The sequence below is a fragment of the Pleurodeles waltl genome, chromosome 6 (genome assembly GCF_031143425.1).
Source record: "Pleurodeles waltl isolate 20211129_DDA chromosome 6, aPleWal1.hap1.20221129, whole genome shotgun sequence".
In the NCBI taxonomy this organism is placed as follows: domain Eukaryota; kingdom Metazoa; phylum Chordata; class Amphibia; order Caudata; family Salamandridae; genus Pleurodeles; species Pleurodeles waltl.
In genome coordinates this window covers 423,558,581-423,574,591 of record NC_090445.1, presented here as the reverse complement: position 1 = coordinate 423,574,591, position 16,011 = coordinate 423,558,581, and positions in this window count along the sequence as shown.

Genomic DNA, 16,011 nt, shown 5'->3' with positions numbered 1-16,011 from the left:
AGACAACACCCACTCTCACACGCACACACAACACCCCTGACCCTGCCTCCCCCCTGCCCTGTCGGATGATCGACATACCTTGTCTGGTGAGGAGTTCATCCGGCAGGGAACCAGAACAGGCACTTCCACCGCCAGCAGTGCCTCGCCATCAGGACACCGCCAGACCGTATTACAGGTCGTAATCCAGCTGGTGGAGTCCTTTTGGCGGGACCGGTGTTAGAACCGCCCCTGCGCCTCAGACTGCCAGCATGACTACTGGAGAATTTCCACCCAAATTGTGGCCGAAATCCTTCAATGTTCGTAGTATGGTGGTCGGAAGACCGCTAGCACTGGCTTCGACGGTCTGCTGAAAAGAATCGCCGAAGTCACAATGAGGGCCTAAATCCCCAAATTAAGCAGATTATGCAGGGCGTAATTTAAATGTCGGCCCGACCTAGGTAATCTCAGGTCAAGGGTAGCCTCAGAATAGTTGTGTTATGTAAACACTTTTAGAGCTACGATTAGTATGTGTACATTTAAAAAACATCTTAGCTATAGTGTTAACATGTACATTTGTTTTAAAAATGTGCATTCACTCACTGATTTGAGGTGTGAATGGTGGCAAAATTGTGTTAGGTGAGTAAAGTGGGTGTATAGTGTGAACCATGAGGCCAGGCAGAGGCAGAATATAATGATGTTAGATATGATTTCGTGGGCATAAAGTTAAGTTGAATGCCTCTGATATTTGGCAAAGTTTGGTTAAAATAAACAAGTTGCACTTACCTTATTTTACTGTGCATTGTGTTGTTGGTCATCAGCCACTGCCAATTAATGGCCCAGACCTAGGGGTAACTGACACGTTTATAGCATAGGATTTGTGGTTGTTGTGGATAGGATTTGGCTATTTATGCCCTTTTTCCTTCAACAGATGGCTGGAGGTTGAACCTCCATGTTTTCTTTAAGGCTTAATATGGCAGACAGAGTATTGACTTTCCATTGTTGCCTCAGTCATGCTGAGGGTATACCGCCATCATCGGAGTAAGAAAAATGTGACAAAGGCAGCAGAAAGATGACGGAATTAATTTCATCAAACACCATACTGTAAACAAGACAGTGATACCTCGATGGCAGCAAATGAGTAAACAGACGATTTCGATGACCTGTTCTCCTCTGCCATATTCTAAATGAGACACTTAATTTTCCATGCAAAAGTTGAACTCATAAATTACAGACTAGAGCAGATGGCAGTGATAAACAATTAATTCACTGCGTCATCATTTTTATTTGACAGATTGCCACTGTAAATAAGCAAAGGCAGGACAAGGCCACCAATTTCGTGAGGCAGTCAGCCCCCACTAGCTGATCCCATCTGACCCATCCACCCACAGTGTGCAGTTTGAACTACATGTGTGCTAGAATACACCCTTATTTAAGACCAATGAATGTTGGCATCTGATGATGCAACCTCCCAAGCCATCCTGGCCTATACTCAAAAATACAATAATCATTAGCCCAAAAAAATGTTCTACAGGACCACCAATCATTCTTCAGAGCAAGCTGCAGTACAAAGGCTGCTACTCTTCAAGTAGTCAACGACACCCCACTTACATAAGTATAATAACTTTGTCTCTTGATTGTTCTCAACCTCTCTGCGGCCTTCAACTAGCAAGGGTTAAAATACACCCTAGTAACATATATGGCTTATCTGACACGGTACTGCAATGATTCACGTCCTACCTGGCCAACCATTAATTACCTGAATAGACAGAAATATCAGAATCCTAGAAACTCCCGTCTCTTGTGGAGCACTCAGGGTTTTATCCATGTCCTTGTTTTCTTTACCCTGTATGTAGAACCTCCAAATCCTCATTCACCTTCAACATCACCATACACTAAAATGTCCAGGGCACCCAACTGTAACTGAACATCTTTGCTACCAACGATAACTAGTGACTCAAAATCTGCCTCGACTTAATTCAGACTTGGCTGTCAAATACTTACTTAAATCAAAATGATGAAGAATCATCTTCTTCTGCAAAATCAGCAAACAACCACAGATCAGAGCCTGGCTCTCCGACATGAACTTGGATGGCTTCATCCCAGCGGACAAACAGCGCTAAGCCAGCTATGCTCAATGACATGGGTATGGACCGATCCAAACCTTACCTTTCAACGAATACCAAGTCACTGGTAGCCTTTCCACCAGGGTTTTCGTGGCGGTGCTATCGCCGCAGAAACCCTGGTGGGAAGCCGACTTGTGATGCTCTTGGCGGTCTTCAGTAGACCGCTGGGTCGGAGATGCTAATATCCGGTTCGGGTGTCCACCTGTCCTGCCAGTATGAGCGGGAATGTGGCAGGTTGGCCACACCCATAATGTGGCGGTCTTCACCACCGGGCCATCGGCTGTGAGACTGACACTGTGGCCCTGGCGGTCTTCGGACCGCCAGGGTCATAATGAGGGCCTTAGTGTTACGCTTGTTAAATTAAATTCCTGAATTTGTGCCATTCCACCACATTGTGTATTTATGTCCCATTTGCAGAAAAAAAATATCGTGGTCCTACAAGAAGAACAGAATGGGAGCACCTGTTGTTCACAGTCCTTTTTTTGCAATTTTTTGTATGAAATGCGTCCCCACAATAAAAATTGATGCAGTGGCACATTTTATGCTAAAATATAGCAATAAATGATGGATTCACAGTTAAGGCATAATTTTGTGTAATTTTGTCGAAGTTTTGCATTATTTTTCGGAAAGCAAACTACTTGAATTTCGCACATTCCTAAGTTTACTCAAATACCACACACTCCACAATCAATGATGCAAATATGTACTGAAGTAGATATTTCCACAACCCCATCACTGCCATCTTCCTTCTTTAAATCTTGCATATAATATCAAGAGCAAGACACATGCTAGACATTCTACGCAATGTCATAATGTATGACATATACTCCATGAGCACCCCAATCTAAAGGTATTTCTAAATTTTAACAAAAAACAACAAAATTAAATGTAGTCACACACGGTCCCACTCTGTCATATATACTAGCGTCTCAAATTACAATTTCAAGGTGTTTTAACACAGATGGGAAAGGGAATGAAATACATCTCCCAAAGTAAATAGTTAACGTAAGCAGCACATTGAAATATGCAGTCCCATTTCGATAACATTTTAACATGATCAAAAACAATATATATCTACCTAACAGTAAACAAAAGGCTCAAAAGGTTTATCTGTAACTTTTTATAAATGTGAAATGATAAGGGTCACCAAAAATCTTCATTCTCTGAATACGTCTTTCAACAGAAGATGAATCAATATCATAGTCTTGGTGTAGAGAAGACAAAATAGTGCCTCCTCCTTAGTCTGCAGGTCCTGCGATTGCCCCAACAGTATTGGAGCTTTGTCCTTCTCCTGGGGCTCTCCATCCTCCCAAAGCAGATGGATTTCTGGACACCTACTTTTTGGGACAGGGTGGGATTTCAGGATTTTTTCAGGGGAGGGCTTTTAAGGGAATGTTGAGGCTTATGTTGATGGGTACCAGGTGATTTAGGGACAGGTGAAATCATGGAGGAAGGTGGAGAGATTGGGTCCACAGGAGAAATTGGGGTGGGCTTTGGAAGCGAGTCAGGACCTTGAATGGGATCAGACAGTGGAATGGGTCTGAGGGTTGGAATGGGGCAGAATGAAGACCAGGGGCACATGTGCCAGAAGCACAGGTCTCAGAGAAGATACTAGTAGAAACCGGACCTCTTTGTTAGGCAGACAGGAGAGAGCTCATGCCATCCACGATGACAATCACTTACAACAGTTGCTCACTGACACCCTGAAAGTGTCAGTGTCAGTGTCACACAAGAATTATGTCTACCCACGTGGAGGTGGGGGGGGGTTCTTAAAGATATCCAGTGCCTCCTCTGACATCAGTGCTTGCAGAATGGGAGTAGGGGGAGCGGTGCCCTAGGCGAAGTAGACACCAGTCCGTTTACAAACTGGGTGCTGGGTGAGTACCTGGGGGATGGGAATGAGGGTGATGCTGGTGCCTGTGGTGGTGGCTATCACAAGTGCAGATGTACTGTCCCAAGATGTTTCGACCACCACTACAAGGGGGTGATTAGAGTAGGAGGACTCAAAATCAGATGGTGAAGTGGCCTCCTTGGCAGCCCACTCACCCTCAATGCCACAGGGTCCCACGGTGCCGGTATTTCCACTTATCAGCTCTCAATAGCCCACCAGCTGCTTCCCCGAAGTGAGACCAGCATCTCCCTCACTTGCTTCTGAGCAAGCAGAAAGCAGAAATAAGCACGCAGCAGGACCATAACACAGAGAGAAAAAACATAATGTATACAAACGAAGGTGGTCCAGAAATGTAACCATTGTCGGTTAATAGTCTCAAGAAAGGGCATGCAAACTGAAATTACAAAGGGCCTGCTTTAGAATATGACAGACCAGTGCACAGGCAAATGTTATTGATATCCTGTCTGTCTTATTTAAAGTGCATTATATTATATTATACAGCCTTTATAATAAGGCAAATGGGATATGCATCACTTTGAGACTGAGTACTGATCTGCGTAACTCTAAATCATGCATAGTATCTGTTAATCTACTAATACTAAGCAAAAGCTGACATTTCTTAAGTATGCACAATTGTTTACCAATCTAAAGCTATGTGTCACATCAAAAGAGTTTGTCTCATAGAACAGTCTGTCAAAAATGTGACATACATTTTGTTCAACACATTACAAGTTAGATACACTGTAAAGTACTTGAATCATGGTATATGTGTGTTCTGCCGTGTCTGCGAAGAAATATAAAAAATGCCAAACTCAAAATCAGGCACATACTGTTATTTTGTCCTTTTTAAATATTGTTGATCATTATGTTCCATGCATGGTCTAGACTTCTAAAGAGATGTAAAGAGAGTGTGTGAGTGTGCTTGCATCTGTTTTTTTCATATACTTGCCTAGGACCTATATGTCCAGTTCAAAATGTACTCTCAAGTAATGGCATAATATCCATGTGACTGGATAATTTTAATAGCACAGCTGTGGCAACAAATCATGTTTAATAGACATCTGAGCATAGTCCACACTTTGTATGTGCACTATAATAGCGTGAGTCTCAAGAACCACTTGATGAAGGGACTGGTTTCAGTTTTTTGAGGGAATACTCCATCAGCAATGGAACACACCTCCCATTCTGCAATGTTACAATGTAATTATTGCCTATGTCACTTGAAAGACAGCAGATGGCATATTCTTCTGTTTTCAACGGACAATAATATCTTCAGCAAATTATCAAGTGATATTTAGGGACTGATTTATAGCCTGATGGATGAATTACTCTGTCACAAAAGTGACAGATATTCTGTCTACGTACTCCAAGTCCATTATATCTTACAGCACATGTAATAAGGCAGATGAGATATCTATCCTTCACATTTGTGATGAGAAACCTGTCTGGCAAATTTAAAATCAGAACCTTTATAATAAATATTTCTTGTTATGTAGGCTCATCATACATATGTTACTACACATATTTATGCACATACATGTTACTATGCAATGCTACAGGCACACATTTAGTAAAGCATTATTAGTATAGACACTGAAACCATTGTAGACCCACATGGGATTAATAGACAGGCTTTTTTTGTGCTGGCTCTGTGTCAAGGAGTCCGGATCCTCGGGGTTTGCGCCTGTTCCCAATATGTCCACCTCTTGGCAGCTCCAAACTCTACTAGCCATTATAGCACAGAGTTAAAGAATGGCAAAGTGGGGGATGAGGTTTTAGGTTAGGAACAGCGGGGAAGAAGACCTGTGGAGGCAAATGTTAAGAGCACAATAGCAAGATTATTCACATTGACTTTCATAAGCTTTGTTCATAATATCTATATGTTGATAACATGAATGATCAAGAGCTTTCCTATATCATGACCTTATTAGCTATGGATACCTGGAAAATAAAGAAGGATTATACAAACTTTCATATGAGCTTTTTGTAGAATAAACGCTTATGCTCTGAACCTTGAACTGACTCAAGTTATTTCTTGGAATAGCAATTACATGATAACAGTAATCAATAAACACATTACTTTTTAGAAATGAACTGTGATAGACTCATGAATGATACTGCAAGGCCACATTATCGCAGTAATCAATGAACACAGTTTTCAGGAATAAACTGCACTGGACTCATAAATGATACTGTAAGGACACACTATAACAGTAATCAATGAACACATTAGTTTTCAGGAATAAACTGCACTAGACTCATGAATGATACTGTAAGGACACACTCTGTCTTGACTTTCAAGATTCAATGGCTTAGAAATTATTATACACTTTAACATCACACTGTGCATCAAGATTCCAATGCCTAGAAATGATTGCGCAATCTGCCGATCTGAAACACAAGGGTTAAATGCCAAGAATGAATCACGCACTCTGTTAATGATTCAACCATCAAGATTTAAATGTCAAGATACGATCGCGTACTCTGCTGATCTGAGTTGCAAGTTTTAACTGCCAAGAAGGAATCGTGCACACTGCTGCCGATTCAACCATCAAGGTTTAAATGCCAAGATACGATCGCACACACTGCCGATATAAACTGCAAGAGTTAAATGCCAAGAATGAATCGCACACACTGCTGCCGATTCAACCATCAAGGTTTAAATGCCAAGATACGATTGCGCACACTGCCGATCTAAACTGCAAGAGTTAAATGCCAAGAATAAATCGCGCACACTGCTGCCGATTCAACCATCAGGATTTAAATGCCAAGATACGATCGCGCACACCACCGATCTGAAATGCAAGAGTTAAATGCCAAGAATGAATCGAGCACACTGCTGCCGATTCAACCATCAATGTTTAAATGCCAAGATACGATCGCGCACACTGCTGATCTGAACTGTAAGAGATAAATGCCAAGAATGAATCGTGCACACTGCTGTCGATTCAACCATCAAGGTTTAAATGCCAAGATACGATAGCGCACAGTGCCGATCTGAACTGCAAGAGTTAAATACCAAGAATGAATCGAGCACACTGTTGCCGATTCAACCACCAAGGTCTATATGCCAAGATCCGATTGTGCACACTCCCGATCTGAACTGCAACAGGTAAATGCCGAGAAAAACATTGCACACGCGATTTAACCAAAAGCCCCAAAACTCAAGTATTTCTGAAAACGGAGTTGGGGGCCTAACCCAACCTCCGCCTTACCGCCCTGGTTGAAGGTCACCAAGGAAAATGAGAACAGGGCCTGGAAATCCTAGGTAGGCCTCCGGAACAGGAGTTCAGGAAAATGCTGCTGCTTTGCACCGGGACCTCTGAATAGTGAGCACGTGGAGCTGGGCTGGGTCCCTTAAATAGACCCAGGCCCCTCCCACATGCCACACCCAGTCAGGCTGCAGCAAAAGATTCTAGAAAGGCTTAGAATAGGGACCACACCCTAACCACACCCTGTAATCCTGCATCAAAGTTTTGAAAATGAGCAATACATTGCAAACAGCATTAATGGTGTTGCAATAAGAATCTCTGCAATGCAAAAGGTTAACATACGGCATTAACACTTAATGCATGAATTACTACATTACTTAAGGATTGTTTTTTTGTATTACGTAACCCGTAGAGCGCGCACTGTCCTGATGTTGACACTCTGTGACTAATGTGACGGATATACCATCCCCAGAATTAAAAATATATTAGATCTTTAAATATATATGTGTTTGTTAATTAAATAAACTACGTCCGCATTTGTGCATTTGTTTGATAATTGTATGTTTCTGTACTTTGTGTATGGGTCAAATCATCAAAATGTATTGCTTAGGCATAGGACCTCGACTTCCAGTGATAAAGCAGTGGGGGGCCTCTGGATTCCAAATAAATGGTTCAGTGAGGGTCCTCAAATTCTAGTAATGATTAAGTGGGAGTCCACAGAAGCCCAAAGGTTAAGAACCACTGTCCTAGATTATCAATTACCCGTAAGCCACCCAGTGGGTATGATAGTTCTATGAAGACTCTTGTCACAGAGTGAGGCATCTTCTCTAAACAGTGATTTTCTGGCCCTTGTTAGGACTATCTTGCCTCTGTGAGAGCAAAACTGTACCCCATAATTTAGATACCCCAAAATTTACCTCAATCGGTTCTCCCACATTGTACTGGATCCAAGATGGTGTTAAAACTCAATTTCATGAGGCAATTTGTCACCTCGTAAAGGCACCTTCCTAAACATCATATCAGGAGAGTAAAACAATTCAAAAAGTAATGGAGACCACTCAATAATTGAGTTCTGGATCAATGAAAAGTTAAAGGGTTTCAAAATAAGCAGTCCAGAAAAAATGCCATGAAGGCTCTCAGATACATATCTGTACATAGCATGTAAAAACCAGAAAATATTCTAAGTCTCAAAGAGTAGTAAAACCAGAGTGAAAATGGACAGTATCCCTAGTAGAAAAGGAAAGTCTTCCGGCTCACCACCAGAACCATTTTTTTTTATACACAATTCTTTCATAGAATATTAGCATTTTTGCATTTTCATCATGGTGTGAGCAAAAGTATAATTTGTTTATAAAATCAAAACACAAATAAGAAAAACGTCATTCTCCTAATACATAAGCACTATCCCATTTTCTAACACACTATGGGGGTGATTCTAATTCTGGCGGGCGGCGGAGGCCGCCCGCCAGAATTCCGCCCCCATAATACCGCTCCGCGGTCAGAAGACCGCGGAGGGTATTATGAGTTTTTCCCTGGGCTGGCGGGCGGTCTCCAAAAGACCGCCCGCCAGCCCAGGGAAAAACTCCCTTCCCACGAGGATGCCGGCTCGTAATCGAGCCGGCGGAGTGGGAAGGTGCGACGGGTGCAGTAGCACCCGTCGCGTATTTCAGTGTCTGCAAGGCAGACACTGAAATACCTTGCGGGGCCCTCTTACGGGGGCCCCTGCCGTGCCCATGCCACTGGCATGGGCACGGCAGGGGCCCCCAGGGGCCCCGCGACCCCCCCTACCGCCATCCTGTTCATGGCGGCTTTCCCGCCATGAACAGGATGGCGGTAGGGGGGGTCAGAATCCCCCATGGCGGCGCAGCAAGCTGCGCCGCCATGGGGGATTCTGAGGGCAGCGGTAAACCGGCGGGAGACCGCCGGTTTACCCTTTCTGACCGCAGCCAAAGCGCCGTGGTCAGAATGCCCTGCGGGGCACCGCCGGCCTGTCGGCGGTGCTCCCGACGACCCTCGCCCCGGCGGTCGAAGACCGCCGGGGTTAGAATCAGGGCCTATATGCTAATATCATCCGGATATGTTCGAACAAATATGAAACATTTCACAATATGACTTTCTTCCGGTGAATAGGACTAGTGAAGAACGGGAAACAAAGCTTCGTGTAGCAGTCTTCTGCACCATGGAAGATTCACAATAACAGGACAACAGCAGTGGAAATAAACTAGAATGATATCAGCTTGACTGGGTTCTGCGGAGCCCGTGAGGAGAGGATATGCATGGGAGGAAGCGGAAGTGAGTGGCGGAGAAGGATTCCATTTTATTCAAAATGGAGTCTTTCACGGATGTGGATTAACTAAAATACAATAATAAACACATTTCTATACATCCTAGTTAACCTAGTTGGGCTCTCCTCATCCAAGAATAGTCGGATCACTCAAATCAATCATCGATAACTAATTATAATCAACAACCGATAATCAATTAGTAATCAATCAATACATTAAGAATCAATAACAATCAGTATTTTGACGCAACATGACCTTTCAGTCATGAATAACCACACCAGTTTATTAGAAGTTAATGAGTTTATTTCCCTATATTAACAAAGCTAACACAATGTATATAAGTCTCAAAATCAAATGGTATATGTATACGAACATTACTAGCTGTCCATAGCGACGGAAGAAACGCAATCTACGCAATATCTGGATTATAATGCACTCGGTTATAGCAATGAAAATCACTAATATAAGCAATTGAATTTGACTAATTTCATACATCGGTCAGCATAACAAGATTTCAATTTAGCATGGTGCATCAGATGAATACCTCGACTAGCCTCTAATTAGCATTGGCATGTGGGGCTTCATGCAAAACGAATTTAGTCAACACAAATTTAGAAAACTTCTAGTTTGGGCCCTATCAAAATAAGCAGTTGGTACCTAGGAAGGAAAACACAATGCATAATACAATTATCCTTTCATATTTACCAAATACAATCAGCATTCAAGAAAGGTCTTCATCCTTCAGGTATCGATTCGATCAGCATGGGGCAGATTTCAGGGGGGCAAAGTTAAGGCACGTTTCCTTGCAGCAGCAAGGAGAATGGGGCAAAAGCTACTGCATGGTCAAGACGGGGCAAAATTAAAGTTAAAGTCTCTAGGGTGAGAATTCTTAAAGTCTCTTTCTCTGCGACACAGAGAAAGGCATCAAGAAAAGGGCTTCTTGAATCTTGCTTCAAATTGGCATCGTAGAAAATGGCTGACTTCTCTTTGTCCAGTGGGTTTAAGTAAGAAACATTCCAAATCCTTCAGGGTCTTCCATTGGGGGGTTCATAGGGTGGCTTCAATTTGACCAATGAATAGTGTCTTTCTCCTAGTACTTATTTTTACATAAGGTGTCCTTGGGGCCTTGGAACACAAGTTGCAACAAAGTTTGCCAATTATTTCGGTATCAGTGCTTTTATTGTCCGCACCTGCAGAAACTGACCTTGCTAAAAAGGGATGAAACCAGCCTAGCACAAAACCTTGAGATAAATGTATTAGTCATCTCTATTGGAAAAATACAACTTTAAAGTAAAATAATGTCCTTGTTAGTGCAAGTGAAAACCACGGAGTTAAATTTGAGACCAGGCAACTTAGGCGAAAGGCTCTGCTAAATTTAAGCTAAGCATATAACAGTTTTGACAAGAAAATCATAGAATACATTTGCAATTATGACGGATTACTACATTTGTCAAATCTTCATGATTAATTAAGCTTGTTTATAATAATGGTGAACTACTCCGTTGGCACAATTTCCCACGTACGTTATTTTTCTTTGCTAAAATCACACTACCTTATACGATTTTGATTATATGATATATGAATATTTGCGAGACCTTCTTTTCTGCATCATCAATCCCTCCTCTGATGACTAATTATGTCATCATATCAAATCTACACCACAAATTTTATTCCATTAAATATGTTTTAGTAATTTGGCACTTCAGGTAATTCCATCTTTTTTCTGGTTCCTTTAGATTTTTCTCTGTATATTTCTACCATTTTGTTTTGTTCTTTCTCTTCTCTTCTCCTTTTATTTCTTGTTTTCAATATTTTAATAGCTTTCCATATTCCCCAAATACCTAATAAACAGATCAATATTATTAATATTCCTTTTACTATTTTCAGTAATATTCCGTTCCAAATGTTGCTGAGCCAATTTCCCACAGAAGCAAATCCTTTTCCAACCTTCTCCCACACTCCTGGTTCTTTCAATTCTTTCAAATCTGTACTCTCATTTGTTAAATTTGTAAGCAATTTCCTAATTTGCCCACTGTTGTCTGGAATATCAGAACAGTGACGTGCACCAAGCATTTTGCAAACGCCGCCATCCTTTGCTAAAAGAATGTCTAAAGCAAGCCGATTTTGAAGAGTCATAGCTCTTTCTGCAGCAAGTTCAGCATCCATCAGGATTATAGCTCCTGAGAATTTTGTCAACATGTTATCCACAATAGTAGACAACTTTCGTATTTTAAAAGAATTCAATATGACTCCTACCGAAGGAATCATTGCTCCAAATATATCTCCTACCACACCAGAAGCTGTCTCCCTTTTCTGAACATGATGTGATTCAGACAGCTTTGGGAGCTTCTTTAAGTCGTCTAGTTGATAAATCTTTGGAAATACTATTCCCAAATAACGTCTCCCATACCATCCTTTTGGAAGACGATAATAGGCATTGAGTTCACAGATGTAATGTACCCCTGGAATAACTGGGTCTTGGCCATTTAACATGAACGTCCATTTAGCTTGAAACAAAAACGTATGTTTACATTCCCACAAAGATTGTGTCATAATATGATTTTGGTCTATGTACACAAAGCCTCCCTACGTGTACTGTATCTACAGCTATTTTCCCTTGTGTCTTTATCGCGGCAAAAGCATAATTATCTACAGATGTCCTCTTGTGTAATTCCCTTTCTAATTTCTCCTTCCCCTCCTTTCTCCTATCATCAGTGTGATCTAAAAAACTTTTCTCTATCGGTAAAAGCAAGCATGTAAGGTTTTCTCTGTGAGCGTAGGCTGTGTGAAAAGGTGACAATGTCTCAAAGAAACCCCTAACTAACTTTATATAATAATCTCTTGCTGTTTTACTCAGGAGCTCTATTATGGGGATATAAGCAAATACAACATCATAATTGGAATAAAAGTAGTGAATATACTCCTGGCCATAAACTCTGGTCATTAATAAACTACATGAAATTCCATACGTAAGAGGCATGCTATGATATGTCACTCCTTCTTTTACTGAGGTAGGTATTTGTGTGCACACATAACAATCTTTCTCATCCATTGTTTCAACATACTCATTCAGCAAGCGATAGAAAACGTTTGAGGACAATTCTTTCTTGTTGTGTAAATATTTCTCGTCTTGTTCGAGTTTCTGCTGAGGAGTTAGTTCAGTTGTAGGTTTAGAAGTAGAAGCATCATTCGCGTCTCTTTCATTCTTTCCATGCATTCCAAGAACTATTGCTACAATTATTAGTACACATGCAGTTATTAGACCTATACACACGTATGTACAACACTTCATTTTATGTCCCTTTGTATTATTGCCTGGCATGATCTATATAGAATCAGAAAGTTGAAGACACTTTATCAAATCAAATTTGCAGATATATACAAAGCTGAACGAGTTCAATGTTCACACGGTTTTCTTTAGCAGCTTAGTCTCTTATCGGTTAGCAGCTTTGTCTCAAGATCGGTTTCAAAGTCAATCAAGTTAACAATGTCTTATCCGGTTAAAAGTCAATCAGGTTGTCAATGTCTTATTCGGTAATGTTCAAGGAATTTTCATTTCTCATGTGCCAAAGTGACATTCTGCTTCTTCGTTCTCAAGACTGAGAGATAGGAATTCATCTGACCAATCGTTAGCGGCTATGTATGCCCACTCAGGACCAGAATATCTTCTGCTCTGTATTCTTTTCCTCTTCAATTTTGCATCACCTTTTGATTCTCTTTTGCTGACGCTTTGTTCTTTGGCTGTGTCCTTTTCTTCACTTGGTGATGTTATTGCGACAGACACTTCTTTTCTTTTCTCCTTCAACTTTGGCTCCTCACCTTCTTTTAATATTTCTTTAGTCTTTGATCCCACTGGCGATATGCTTTGTCTTCTTTTCGCACTGTTTTCACCTGACAGACCAGCAACCGGTTCTGGAAGAGGTTGAACGATTTCACTCTGTCCCACCTCCTTTTCTCCACCTAGGAGGTCAATCAGGTTTTCTTTTTCTTTTCCTGTATCGTCTGCTTCTGGGAAAGCCCTCCTCTGATCAGGCTCTCCTGCTACTTCACCTGTCGCAGGCTCTTTGTCACCTTCAGGATCTTTGTCACTTCCTGATGTTTCTCCTCCGACCTCCTCAAATGGATCAGCTGTTTCTTTCCTCTATTTCCCCTTCCTCTATTTTGGCCTGTTCGTCTCCAGGTTCTCTTTGTCCTGTCTCGGTGCCTGGTACCCTCTTGTCAGTCGCTGGTAACTTCAGCGCTTCAACTTCCTCTTCTGTGGGGCACGTCACCCTTTTCTTGTGACTGGCGTGAATCCAGTTGGGAACTCCCGCACACTTCACAGCGGTGGTAGTTGTCAGAATCACTTGGAAAGGTCCTTTCCAACGGGGTTCCAGACATGACTCCCTCACGTGTTTCTTTATCATGACCCAGTCACCTGCTTTCAGGGCGTGTCCTGGACCTTGGATCGGTGGCAAGGTGGTTGCCTCCACCTGGTGAGAAAAAGAGCGCACCACATCAGCTAGACCTTTGCAGTAGTCCAATACCATATAATCGGTAATATTTACAAGTGCATTTGCAGGGACTGCTGGGAGTCTCATGGCTCTGCCCATGAGGATCTCATGTGGCAATAGTCCAGTCTTTCTATCAGGTGTGTTTCGCATAGACATTAACACCAATGCGTCAGGCCATTTCAAGGTTGTGGATGCACATATTTTCGCCATGCTCGATTTCAATGTGCCATTCATTTGCTCCACTAGCCCCGATGCTTCGGGGCGGTAGCTACAATGCAACTTTTGTTCAATGTTCAGCGCTGCACACAACAATTTTTTTACTTCGTTATTGAAGTGACTTCCCCTAGCTGATTCTAAAGAGATCGGGAATCCGAAACGTGGTATTAGCTCTCTCAAGAGTAATTTGGCAACTGTGAGACTGTCATTTCTGCGTGTAGGGTATGCTTCAATCCAGTGACTAAAAATACACATAACCTCCAACACATACTTCAAGCCTGCATGCATAGGCATCTCAATGAAATCCATTTGCATCCTGCTGAATGGCCCACCTGCTCTTCCAATGTGGCTCAAATTTACTACTGTCCCCTTCCCTGCATTCATTTGTTGGCAAATGACGCAACAATGGCAAACTGCTTCAGCAACTTGACGGAATTTGGGATTAAACCAATCAATTTTGAATAGCCTAATCATGGCATCCCTTCCAAGATGGACTTGGCCATGATACAATCTGGCTAACTGTGTCAAAAGACTGTCTGGTAGAACCAACCTCCCTTCACTTGAAACCCACAAATCAGCTGGTTTCTTTTTGCATTGCAATTTGCTCCATGAGAGTTTCTCATCCTTACTGACATTATTTTGTAGGAATTTCAATTCTTCAATTGTATCTACAACATTTAGAGCAAAGGCTTCACTTGGTTCAAGTTCTGGCTCATTTATTAGGTTCCATTCGTCTCTGAGCAATATACAGTTCAATGCGCAAAACCTTGCGACTTGATCTGCATATCCGTTTCCCAAAGAAACGAAGTCTTGTGATTTCGAGTGTGCACTGCATTTTACCACTGCTACTTCTCCTGGCAACTGGATGGCATGTAACAATTCTCTTATTCTTTCACCATTCTTCACTGGTGATCCTGAAGAGGTCATGAAGCCTCTCTGTGACCACAATTGTCCAAAATCATGCACTATTCCAAATCCGTACTGACTGTCAGTGTAAATGGTGACTTTCATTAATGCGGAAAGTTGGCAAGCTCTAGTAAAGGCCACTAGTTCCACTACCTGTGCAGAGTAAACTCCTTGAAGCCAAGATGCTTCCAGAATACCTGTTATTGTACAGACGGCATATCCTGCTTTCAATATTCCTAGTGCATCTCTTAAACATGAACCATCAACATAAATAATTTGATCATTTTCTTCCAATGGGGTGTCTTTGATATCAGGTCTTGGCTTTGTACAAAATTCAGTCACCTGAAGACAGTCGTGCTCGATGTCTTCAGCGTTCTCAATTTCGACAATTTCCCTGGGAAACAAAGTTGCTGGATTCAACGTAGTGCACCTTTTCAGCTGCACATTGGGTGACCCCAAAATGATTGGCTTGTACCTTGTAAGCCTAGCACCGGTCATGTGCTGTGTTCGGGAACGTGTCAAAAGTATTTCGACTGAGTGGGGGACCATGACTGTTAAAGGATGTCCCATCACTATTCCTTCACTCTGATTTAGGCTGATACCAACTGCTGCTATGGCACGCAAACACCCTGGTGAGGCTGCTGCGACCGGATCCAAAGGAGCTGAAAAATATGCTACTGGTCTGTTTACGCCACCATGGGCTTGAGTCAAGACAGACAAGGAACATGCATCACGTTCATGACAAAACAATGTAAAAGGCTTTGTGTAATCAGGCATACCTAAAGCTGGAGCCCTGCACATGCATTCCTTTAATTCAATAAAAGCATCCATTTCATCTCTTTTCAACACTATTTCATCCAGTGCTTCTTTCTGGGTCAGTTTCAGCAAAGGTTTGGCTAGAGCCGA